Raw genomic sequence first — 12,500 nt, 5'->3', positions numbered from 1 at the left:
CTCTTTTTCACTTGACAGATGGGGACAAAATGCTTCCGGGTTGCCTGGTGTCCCCTCCCCCCACCTTTCACCAGGGTTTGCCGCTTGGATGGCTTGGAGCAAGTTAGACCCTCCCTCGGGGCTTAGGAAGAAAGTCTCAGTCTCTTGTCTCAACTGGTGCAATACCTAAACAAATCAGACACCTATCTGTCTCGCTGTACAAAATCGAACTCCAAAATTGACGCTGAAACAGTGAGCATGCAGGCAGCCCAGCAGGCGAAACACCCACACACAAATGAAATGATACAGTCAAAAACAAACAAACAGGAACAAAAGTTAAGCATGAGGCTGGAGAGAGGGGGGGAGGGAGAGGGAGAGGGAGAAGAAGAGGGGGGGAGGGAGGGAGAGGAGAGAGCTAAGGGCAGACTCAGTGTCAGTCACGGCACACACCCGGAGACTGGGGGTTCAGATCTCTGTGATAAGCCACTGCTTGTAATAACAGGTTTTTGTTTTTTATTTTTTAATTTTTTTTGAGACAGGGTTTCTCTGTGTAGCTTTGCGCCTTTCCTGGATCTCGCTCTATAGACCAGGCTGTCCTCGAACTCACAAAGATCCACCTGGCTCTGCCTCCCGAGTGCTGGGACTAAAGGCGTGCGCCACCACCGTCCGGGCTTTTTGTAATAACAGTTCTTCAAAAATGCACAGTAAGTGGCTGGAGAGGTGGCTCAGCAGTGAAGAGCACCTGGCTGCTTTCCCAGAGGTCTTTCTCGAGTTCAATTCCCAGCAAAAACACGGTGGCTCACCACCATCTATAGTTTTTAAAAATGTGTGTGTGTTGTATGTGTGCATGCATGCCTGGTGGGGGGGGGGGGGCACGGCGGAATCACAGTTCTAAACTTTTTGGTAAATGCTCTTAGCTTGCAAATTTTGGCAAATGCTCTTAGCTTGCAAGCATGGCCCATTACCTAATGAAAAGCTCCTGCAAACTATGGTAAAGTATGATTCTCTGTTCATTGCATCTATGTACCTGCCCTCAGGGTCCTGTCTCTGTCTTTCATGATCACTGAACTCTCTTAGAACTGGATTACAAAATGACAGGTCACTGCCCTCTGATTTGTTTGATTCTTTTATTTAAAAAAATAAAGATTTCATAACTGGATGTCAATCTGTAAAAGATCTGTCACCAAGCACAAAACTCAAGTCCAAGGGGGTCGACATAAATCCAGGGACACTAAACTTAATAGAAGAGCAAATAGGAAGTACTCTGGAACGCATCGGCACACCAGGAGCACAGACACCGAGCACAACAATTGATAAACGGGACCTCTTGAAACCGAGGAAGCTTTTGCAGGGCAAAAGACACGGTCAGTAAGACAAAAAGACAGCCTACAGAGTGGGAAAACACCTTCACCAACCTCACATCTGACAGAGGACTGATCTCCAAAGTATAAAAAAGAACTCAAAATACTGAACAATCCAATTTAAAAAAAAAAAATAAATAAGTAATGGGCTGAAGAGCTCTTCAGAGAATTCTCAAAAGAAGAATCACAAATGGCTGGAAGACATTGAAAGAAATGCTCAACATCCTTAGGTGGATCTCTGTGAGTTCGAGGCCAGCCTGGTCTACAGAGCTAGTCCAGGACAGGCTCCAAAGCTACAGAGAAACCCTGTCTCGAAAACCCCCCCCCCAAAAAAAATCAATCAAGAACTCAAAAAATAAAATAAAACTCCAGGAGCAACATTTTTCTCTCTGTCTCTTTTTAATTTCTTCTCCTGTTAACTTTTTAACATTTTAGTTTCATTTCAAAATGTGTTTATTTATGTGTCTCTGGGTGTGCCTCTCTGTGTGTGTGCATGCATGCCTGGGGCGGGGGTGGGGGGTGGGGGTGGGGTAGTCGTAGCTCTAAACTTTTCAGGTACACTGCACTTTTCTTGGCTATTGACCTCACCAACATGGAAGCATTCACGATGATGTCAGCCATCTTGGCGAAGGGACCTCACCAAGATGGAAGCTACCATGTGATATGCTAGGCAAGGTCCTTTTTGTTCTCTTTGTTTCCTAGCCTCTAGAGGGCCAGAACTGAAAACAGAAGGTCACTAAGCCCCTCTCTCTGCCTCCTGAATGCTGGGATGAAAGGCATTCACCACCACCACAGACACAGACACAGACACAGACACACACACACACACACACACACACACACACACACACACACACACAAAACCAAACAAAGAATATCCAGAGACCCTAAGGAGCTGAAAAGATGGAGTGAGATCAGCCTCACTCCCACCCACCAGCAGTTTTCCAGCTACTAAAAGAGTCTTGCAAACTGTGGCTAAATATGATTCTCTGCTCATTTTATGTGCCCTCGGTGTCCTGTCTTTTTCTTTCATGATGACAGAACTCAACTTAGGAACTTGTTATACTCCTGTATGCAGGCAGGCAGGCAGGCAGGCAGGCAGGCAGACAGACAGACAGACAGACAAAATTAAATAAATAGACATAAACACAAATATATCACTTGGGATCAAACAGACAACAGACAGTAGTGCTGGGGGACTGATTTATGAGGGGAAGGGTAAGCCCCGGGCTCCAGGCAACTTCATGCCATTCAGGCCTCTTTTCTTTTTGTCTTTTTTTAAAAAAACTCAGAGATCCAGCAAGTTGTTGGGGAGTTAGGTGGCTTGAGAGGGTTAGGGTTAGGCTGCTTTCCCAGAGATCTTTCTTGAGTCAATTCCCTGCAACTACACAGTGTCTCACAACCAAGTATATTTTTTAAAAAAAAAATAATTAAATAAATAAATACACAATGAGTCCAACATTCCTTACACAAGAGATGCAGTGGGATAATTTGTCAGGAGCACATATAGAGAGACACTCAGAAACCTAAAAATGACTGAATTCAAATTAACAACGAAGGTTTTCTCCAACTCCAACAAGAAGGTAATGCTTAACTGGAAGGCAACAGATATGCATATCTAAGTAGAGAAGTGGAGCTGTGGCCTCACCCTTGAGCCTTTCTTCCCTAAAGTTTCTGGCACAAGGTCAAGAGGTTACATGGTAACCTTGAACTTTTCTTGTCTTCTTTCTTTGAGACAAGGTAGTTGTAGCAGCAGTTTTTCTGATTCTTTTTCATTTTTAATTTCTTTATTTATTTATCTGTTATTTGATTAGGGATTTAAAAACAAACAAACAAACAAACAAACAACAAACAAACAAACCCTACAGCTATTTGATATAAAAGACAGCCTACAGCACTAGATAGAGAAACCTTATCTCAACCTTACAAGGAGAGCCTTGAACAAAATGGCCAGAGCAGTGAAAGTACAGGGACCCAGTCATTATACCAGTGACCTCAGAGGTCACTGGAAAGGCACTACATTCGTGTACACACACACACACACACACACACACACACACACACACACACACACACAAAATCTCTTTTTCACTTGACAGATGGGGACAAAATGCTTCCGGGTTGCCTGGTGTCCCCTCCCCCCCACCTTTCACCAGGGTTTGCCGCTTGGATGGCTTGGAGCAAGTTAGACCCTCCCTCAGGGCTTAGGAAGAAAGTCTCAGTCTCTTGTCTCAACTGGTGCAATACCTAAACAAATCATGACAATGAAATCAGACACCTATCTGTCTCGCTGTACAAAATCGAACTCCAAAATTGACGCTGAAACAGTGAGCATGCAGGCAGCCCAGCAGGCGAAACACCCACACACAAAAGAAATGATACAGTCAAAAACAAACAAACAGGAACAAAAGTTCAGCATGAGGCTGGAGAGAGAGGGGGGGAGGGAGAGGGAGAGGGAGAAGGAGAGGGGGCGAGGGAGGGAGAGAAGAAGGGAGGGAGAGGAGAGAGCTAAGGGCAGACTCAGTGTCAGTCACGGCACACACCCGGGGACTGGGGGTTCAGATCTCTGTGATAAGCCACTGCTTGTAATAACAGGTTTTTGTTTTTTAATTTTTAATTTTTTTTTTTTTTGAGACAGGGTTTCTCTGTGTAGCTTTGCGCCTTTCCTGGATCTTGCTCTATAGACCAGGCTGTCCTCGAACTCAGAAAGATCCACCTGGCTCTGCCTCCAGAGTGCTGGGACTAAAGGCGTGCGCCACCACCGTCCGGGCTTTTTGTAATAACAGTTCTTCAAAAATGCACAGTAAGTGGCTGGAGAGGTGGCTCAGCAGTGAAGAGAACCTGGCTGCTTTCCCAGAGGTCTTTCTCGAGTTCAATTCCCAGCAACAACACGGTGGCTCACCACCATCTATAGTTTTTAAAAAATGCACGATGAGTCCAACATTACACACACAAGAGACTCAGTGCCCAAATATATAAAGACATCCCCACCCCTGAGCGCCAGAGAAGTCTCCTTTGCTCTTTGACAACAACAACAACAACAACAACAACAACAACAACAACAACAACAACAACAACAACAACACACACACACACACACACACACACACACACACACACCCAGGATAATCAGGATGACACAGATAGACCCTGTCTCTCAAAAAAACAATAAAAAAGTTAAATTTAAATAAATAGACATAAACACAAATATAATTCACTTGGCATCAAACAAACAACAGCCAGCAGTGCTGGGCAAACTGATTTATGAGGGCTCCAGTAAACCCCAATGCCATTCAGGCCTCTTCCTTTTTTATCTCCCACCCTCCCCCACCCCACCCCCACACACCACCCTTTGGTTTTTCAACACAGGGTTTCTCTGTGGTTTCTTTGGAGCCTATCCTGGAACTCACTCTGTAGAGCAAGCTGACCTGGAAAGGACAGAGATCCACCTGCCTCTGCCTTTGGAGTGCCAAGATTAAGGGCTGCTGCACCACCACCACCACCACCACCACCACCACCACCACCAGGCTCAGGCAGGCAGGCAGGCCTCTTTCATATTTTACTTTTTTTTTTTTTTTTTAACTCGGAGATCCAAGTGCTGGGATTAAAGGCATGCCTCACCACACCAGGCTTCCTTTTATTTCTGTAACTCTGGGAATGTTTTCCTCTGTGCCTGTTTTTAATTTCTTATTTATTCCATTATTTTACTGTACATTTATTTTAATCTCAAAAATGTATTTATTTGTCTCTGGGTATGCCTACATGTGCACACAAAGTGAGTGAGTGAGAGTGTGTGTGTGTGTGTGTGTGTGTGTGTGTGTGTTGTATGTGTGCATGCATGCCTTGGGGGGGGGGGCTGAATCACAGTTCTAAACTTTTTGGTAAATGCTCTTAGCTTGCAAATTTTGGCAAATGCTCTTAGCTTGCAAGCATGGCCCATTACCTAATGAAAAGCTCCTGCAAACTATGGTAAAGTGTGATTCTCTGTTCATTGCATGTATGTACCTGCCCTCAGGGTCCTGTCTCTGTCTTTCATGATCACTGAACTCTCTTAGAACTGGATGACAAAATGCACATCTTACATGAAAATGACAGGTCACTGCCCTCTGATTTGTTTGATTCTTTTATTTAAAAAAGTAAAGATTTCATAACTGGATGTCAATCTGTAAAAGATCTGTCACCAAGCACAAAACTCAAGTCCAAGGGGGTCGACATAAATCCAGGGACACTAAACTTAATAGAAGAGCAAATAGGAAGTACTCTGGAACGCATCGGCACACCAGGAGCACAGACACCGAGCACAACAATTGATAAACGGGACCTCTTGAAACCGAGGAAGCTTTTGCAGGGCAAAAGACACGGTCAGTAAGACAAAAAGACAGCCTACAGAGTGGGAAAACACCTTCACCAACCTCACATCTGACAGAGGACTGATCTCCAAAGTATAAAAAAGAACTCAAAATACTGAACAATCCAATTTAAAAAAAAAAAATAAATAAGTAATGGGCTGAAGAGCTCTTCAGAGAATTCTCAAAAGAAGAATCACAAATGGCTGGAAGACATTGAAAGAAATGCTCAACATCCTTAGGTGGATCTCTGTGAGTTCGAGGCCAGCCTGGTCTACAGAGCTAGTCCAGGACAGGCTCCAAAGCTACAGAGAAACCCTGTCTCGAAAAACCCCCCAAAGAAAAATCAATCAAGAACTCAAAAAATAAAATAAAACTCCAGGAGCAACATTTTTCTCTCTGTCTCTTTTTAATTTCTTCTCCTGTTAACTTTTTAACATTTTAGTTTCATTTCAAAATGTGTTTATTTATGTGTCTCTGGGTGTGCCTCTCTGTGTGTGTGCATGCATGCCTGGGGCGGGGGTGGGGGGTGGGGGTGGGGTAGTCGTAGCTCTAAACTTTTCAGGTACACTGCACTTTTCTTAGCTATTGACCTCACCAACATGGAAGCATTCACGATGATGTCAGCCATCTTGGCGAAGGGACCTCACCAAGATGGATGGAAGCTACCATGTGACATGCTAGGCAAGGTCCTTTTTGTTCTCTTTGTTTCCTAGCCTCTAGAGGGCCAGAACTGAAAACAGAAGGTCACTAAGCCCCTCTCTCTGCCTCCTGAATGCTGGGATGAAAGGCATTCACCACCACCTCCCTGCAGGCAAGAAATGCGTATTTACAGACCGGGGAAAACAACAACACACAGACACAGACACAGACACACACACACACACACACACACACACACACACACACACACACACACACAAACCAAACAAAGAATATCCAGAGACCCTAAGGAGCTGAAAAGATGGAGTGAGATCAGCCTCACTCCCACCCACCAGCAGTTTTCCAGCTACTAAAAGAGTCTTGCAAACTGTGGCTAAATATGATTCTCTGCTCATTTTATGTGCCCTCGGTGTCCTGTCTTTTTCTTTCATGATGACAGAACTCAACTTAGGAACTTATTATACTCCTGTATGCAGGCAGGCAGGTAGGCAGGCAGGCAGGCAGGCAGGCAGGCAGACAGACAGACAGACAGACAGACAGACAGACAAAATTAAATAAATAGACATAAACACAACAGACAATAGTGCTGGGGGACTGATTTATGAGGGGAAGGGTAAGCCCCGGGCTCCAGGCAACTTCATGCCATTCAGGCCTCTTCTCTCTCTCTCTCTCTCTCTCTCTCTCTCTCTCTCTCTCTCTCTCTCTCTCTCTGTCTCTCTGTCTCTCTGTCTCTCTCTCTCTCTCTCTCTCTCTCTCTCTCTCTCTCTCTCTCTCTCTCTCTTTAAACTCAGAGATCCAGCAAGTTGTAGGTGGCTTGAGAGGGTTAGGGTTAGGCTGCTTTCCCAGAGATCTTTCTTGAGTCAATTCCCTGCAACTACACAGTGTCTCACAACCAAGTATATATTTTTTTTTTTCCATGCAATAGCCAACTTTATTCAGAGCATCAGACAATTTATACTCTGAGGGTTAAGAAAAATGAGTAAGGAGGCATACAATCACAAGGACAAGCTGCACATCCTGTCCTTGTGGCAAACACGTTTTCCCACAGAGGCATATAAACAAAAAACAAGGGCAGTTGTGATGAATGATGTAGAGAGAACTCACTCCTATCCGCCGCACCTGGGAAGACCATGGAAGCAACTCCAAGAATTACTCTGTGTTTTTGAAGAAAGTGAGGTTCCCAAGACTCTTGTCTTTTCTTCTTAGAGTTTTCTCACCTCACGCGACTCCCTTCTTGGACCGTGTTCCCACACAGCTGACCGCCCCCTCTTCTTGTTTGGCCCTTGGAAGTGAGGGTGCACATTTCCTCCACAGGACTGCATTCCACCGATCACGTGCATAACTGTCTTTCTGGGTTTGGGTTACCTCACTCAGGATGATTTTTTCTAGTTCCATCCATTTGCCTGCAAATTTCATGCTTTCATTGTTTTTCTCTGCTGAGTAGTACTCCATTGTGTATATGTACCACATTTTTTTCATCCATTCTTCCGTTGATGGGCATCTAGGTTGTTTCCAGGTTCTGGCTATTACAAATAGTGCTGCTATGAACATAGCTGAGCATGTATCTTTATGGTATGTATCAGCATTCTTTGGGTATATGCCCAAGAGTGGGATGGCTGGGTCTTGAGGTAGTTCGATTCCTAATTTTCTGAGAAACCGCCATACTGATTTCCACAGTGGTTGTACAAGTTTACATTCCCACCAACAGTGGAGGAGTGTTCCCTTTGCTCCACATCCTCTCCAACATTGGTTGTCATTGGTGTTTTTGATCTTAGCCATTCTAACAGGTGTAAGGTGGTATCTCAGAGTCGTTTTGATTTGCATTTCTCTGATGATTAAGGATGTTGAGCATTTCTTTAAATGTCTTTCAGCCATTTGTAGTTCTTGTTTTGTGAATTCTCTGTTTAGCTCTTTAGCCCATTTTTTAATTGGACTGTTCAGTGCTTTGATGTCTAGTTTCTTGAGTTCTTTATATATTGTGGAGATCAATCCTCTGTCAGATGTGGGGTTGGTGAAGATCTTTTCCCAATCTGTTGGGTGTCTTTTTGTCTTATTGACTGTGTCTTTTGCCCTGCAAAAGCTTCTCAGTTTTGAGAGGTCCCATTTATTAATGGTTGTGCTCAGGGTTTGTGCTGTCGGTGTTTTATTTAGGAAATGGTCTCCAGTGCCAATGCGTTCAAGAGTGCTTCCTATCTTCTTTTCTATTAAGTTTAGTGTAACTGGATTTATGTTTAGGTCTTTGATCCACTTGGACTTGAGTTTTGTGCATGGTGACAGATATGGATCTATTTGTAATCTTTTACATATTGACATCCAGTTATGCCAGCACCATTTGTTGAAGATACTTTCTTTGTTCCATTGTATGGTTTTGGCTCCTTTGTCAAAAACCAGGTGTTCATATGTGCATGGATTAATGTCAGGGTCTTCAATTCGATTCCATTGGTCCGTATGTCGGTTTTTATACCAGTACCAAGCTGTTTTTATTACTATAGCTCTATAGTAGAGTTTGAGGTCCGGGATGGTGATGCCTCCAAGGGTTGCTTTATCGTATAGGATTCTTTTAGCTATCCTGGGTCTTTTGTTTTTCCATATAAAGTTGAGTATTTTTCTTTCCAAGTCTGTGAAGAATTGTGTTGGGATTTTGATGGGGATTGCATTGAATCTGTAGATTGCTTTTGGTAAGATTGCCATTTTTACTATGTTAATCCTGCCTATCCATGAGCATGGGAGATCCTTCCATTTTCTGATATCTTCTTCAATTTCTTTCTTTAGAGATTTAAAGTTCTTATCAAAAAGGTCTTTCACTTGTTTAGTTAGTGTTATCCCAAGGTATTTTATATTATTTGTGGCTATTGTAAAGGGTGATGTTTCTCTGACTTCTTTCTCAGCCCTTTTATCATTTGTGTATAGGAGGGCTACTGATTTTTTTGAGTTGATCTTGTATCCTGCCACTTTACTGAAGGAGTTTATCAGCTGTAGAAGTTCCCTGGTAGAGTTTTTGGGGTCACTTATGTATACTATCATATCATCTGCAAATAGTGAAAGTTTGACTTCTTCCTTGCCAATTTGTATCCCTTTGATCTCCTTTTGTTGTCTTATTGCTCTAGCTAGAACTTCTAGTACTATATTGAATAAATATGGGGAGAGTGGACAGCCTTGTCTTGTTCCTGAATTTAGTGGTATCGCTTTGAGTTTCTCTCCATTTAATTTGATGTTTGCTGTTGGCTTGCTATAAATTGCTTTTATTATGTTTAGAAATGTTCCTTGTATTCCTATTCTTTCTTTTTTAAAAAAATAAAATAAAATAAATACACAATGAGTCCAACATTCCTTACACAAGAGATGCAGTGGGATAATTTGTCAGGAGCACAGATAGGGAGACACTCAGAAACCTAAAAATGACTGAATTCAAATTAACAAGGAAGGTTTTCTCCAACTCCAACAACAAGAAGGTAATGCTTAACTGGAAGGCAACAGATATGCATATCTAAGTAGAGAAGTGGAGCTGTGGCCTCACCCTTGAGCCTTTCTTCCCTAAAGTTTCTGGCACAAGGTCAAGAGGTTACATGGTAACCTTGAACTTTTCTTGCCTGTTGGTCTGTGCATCAATGCAGGGCGGCGGCGGTGACACACGCCTTTAATTCCAGCACGCCTTTAGGACAGCCTGGTCTACAGGACAGGCACCAAAATTACTCGGAGAAAACCTGTCTTGAAAAACAAAAGAAAACAAATTCTGTGTATCACACTCCTGCCTGATGCCCCCAGAGGATAGAAGTGGACATCAGGGCCCATGGGACATTTCTCACCAGTCATTTATCACTGCATGAGGGAGGAATGGGAGAAAACAGAAATCTGGAATAAAAGAGACGAGACGGGGGTTGTGGGGGGGCGGGGGGCGGGAAGAAAATGAAATGAAAACATGGCACTACACAACCTCTGGCACACAGTAAAATCAGTCCTATGAGTACCCTTACAGATCTAACTTCCCACCTTAAAAAAAAGGCCGAGAGCGGCCCAATTTTCTAGCTCACTGTGTGTGTCTGATGACTGGCTGAACTTTGGCAATCCCAAAGGAAGAGGGCTGTCTGTGAAGGCAGAGCAGGCCAAGTCATGAGAGAGAAGGTGAGGCTTTATATATATTTTTATATATATCGCCAGATGTTGGTGGGGCATCCCAGCACTGGGGGGGGGGGGACGACAGGATTTCTCTGTGTAGCCTTAGAGGCTGTCCTGGGTCTGTGTGTGTGTGTGTGTGTGTGTGTGTGTGTGTGTGTGTGTGTGTGTGTGTGTGAGAGAGAGAGAGAGAGAGAGAGAGAGAGAGAGAGAGAGAGAGAAAGAGAGAGATGAAGTTATGATCCAGACACTTGCTAGCAGAGTTCAAATTGTCTCACCAAGATGGAAGCAACCATGTGTAGCATCAAGGAAGATAAATCAGAATGACAGGAACAGTATCATATCATACCCTGTGTGCACACTGAGCTGTCTAATGTTCATAGTAGTATCTCTCTCTCTCTCTCTCTCTCTCTCTCTCTCTCTCTCTCTCTCTCTTTTAAAATTAGACTAAAGATGATTTGTTTCATTTTTTTAAATCTCCAACTGATAACCACTGGCTATGGAAATGTTGTTTTTCTCTGCAACAGAGTCTCACTACTGAGTATATGAACCACACACACCTCTTTCCGTTTGGTTGTTTTACACAGGGCTTCCCCTGTGTAGTTTTGGCTCCTTTTCTGTAGCCCATAACCCCCACCCCCACCCGCACCCGGCAGGCTATCCCAAAGTTTAAACCTTCTGTTTTGATATTAATAACGATTAAGTTTTCCTAACAACAATTTCTGAAGGAAGATGGGGCCCCACCCACAACAAAAATTCTACCTGGTTTGGGTTGGGGATTTAGCTCAGTGGTAGAGCGCTCGCCTACCAAACACAAGTCCTCAGCTCCGCCCGGAAAATTAAAAAAATTAAAAATTAATTAATTAAAAATTCTACCTGGTTCATAATGATGCTATTGAGCCGTTTAGACTACAAACCGTCCAGTAATTCCAAGGAAGGTGTAATCCATCTTACACACAAAAAGCAAACAACAAAAACAAAATTAACGTAAAATAAAACAAAAAACAAAAAAGAACACAGCTGAAATTTGTGACTGTAAATGTTAGGATTCCAGCCACAGCTACGTGACCAACCACAAGCAAGGGGGCCTTAACATCATCTGTGCGCTGCGTAAGCCCACCCACACGCACATGTGCAGGGGAATCCTAGGAAAGAAAGAAAGGGGGGGGGACACGACACAGATATGATCATTCCTGGGGTGGGGGGAGACAAAACAAAAATAACCCCAACATTCTTTTTTTTTTTTATTCTAGTTTTACTTAAATTTTATTTTATGTATATGAGTATTTTGCCTGCATGTTTGCTCTGTGTGCTTGCCTAGTGCCATTGGAAGTCAGAAGAGGGCATCAGATTCCCTGGAACTGGAGTTACAGGTGGTTGTGAAGCCCATGTGGGTGCTGGAACTCAAACTTGAATCCTCTACAAAAGCAGTCAGTGCTTTTTTTTTTTTTTTTTTTTCTGGTTTTGGTTTTTGAAGAAAAGGTTCCTCTCTGTAATCCCTGGCTGTTTGGAACTTGCTCTGTAAACCAGGGTGACCTCAAACTCATAGAGATCTGCCTGCTTCTGCCTCCTGAGTGCTGGGATTAAAGGCATGCGCCACCAACAGCCAGATGTGATCAGTGCTTTTAACCACTAAGTCATGTCTCCAGATTCTGTCATTCGCCTTTACCACAGCCCTGGGAGGTATTATTGTTCCCATTCTACAGATGGAGGAAACTGAGGACAAGAGCTTAGAAGGTCACACCACTGTGGTGCACCTGTATGTGATCAGATTCCAAAAATGATTTCCTCAGATATGACAGGCTTGGAGGAATGCTCTGTCCCCCAAGCACAGAATTAACCATGTGCTAGGCTATGTGACCCTGTCTACATAGGAAGCATGGTTTCTTATGACCCTCTAGAAAACATCTGCTGAAGGGGGACCCAGCTCAAGGGGATTCCAGAAAGCCTCATGCTCTCTTTGTACAATAGTGAAAAGCCCCTGGGCATATTGAATGGCAGGAGGTGGGGTGGAGTTAAAAAGCACCAGAGGCCACAC

The 12,500-nt window shown here is 43.5% G+C and overlaps 3 long non-coding RNA genes across 4 annotated transcripts in view; 1 reads left to right on the top strand and 2 right to left on the bottom strand.

Moving 5' to 3' along the window:
• The window catches only part of LOC143267884 (uncharacterized), a 5,354-nt gene extending 494 nt beyond the window's left edge, over positions 1-4,860 (bottom strand). The window contains exons 1-2 of the long non-coding RNA XR_013043532.1: positions 3,588-4,860; positions 1-165 (exon numbers count right to left, since the gene is read on the bottom strand). The exon at positions 1-165 is cut by the window's left edge and continues 494 nt beyond it. This is a non-coding gene — a long non-coding RNA (uncharacterized LOC143267884). The remainder of the gene's footprint in view (positions 166-3,587) is intronic.
• Positions 1-12,500, bottom strand: part of LOC121826183 (uncharacterized) — a 195,285-nt gene that overhangs the window by 162,992 nt on the left and 19,793 nt on the right. The gene's annotated exons all lie outside the window — the stretch shown is intronic.
• Positions 9-6,020, top strand: LOC143267888 (uncharacterized). The gene is made up of 2 exons (XR_013043536.1): positions 9-1,077; positions 5,436-6,020. It is a non-coding gene; the product is annotated as an uncharacterized LOC143267888 (long non-coding RNA).

Source organism: Peromyscus maniculatus, chromosome 11 (genome assembly GCF_049852395.1).
Source record: "Peromyscus maniculatus bairdii isolate BWxNUB_F1_BW_parent chromosome 11, HU_Pman_BW_mat_3.1, whole genome shotgun sequence".
Taxonomy (NCBI): domain Eukaryota; kingdom Metazoa; phylum Chordata; class Mammalia; order Rodentia; family Cricetidae; genus Peromyscus; species Peromyscus maniculatus.
This window is presented reverse-complemented; position numbering and strand designations above follow the sequence as displayed.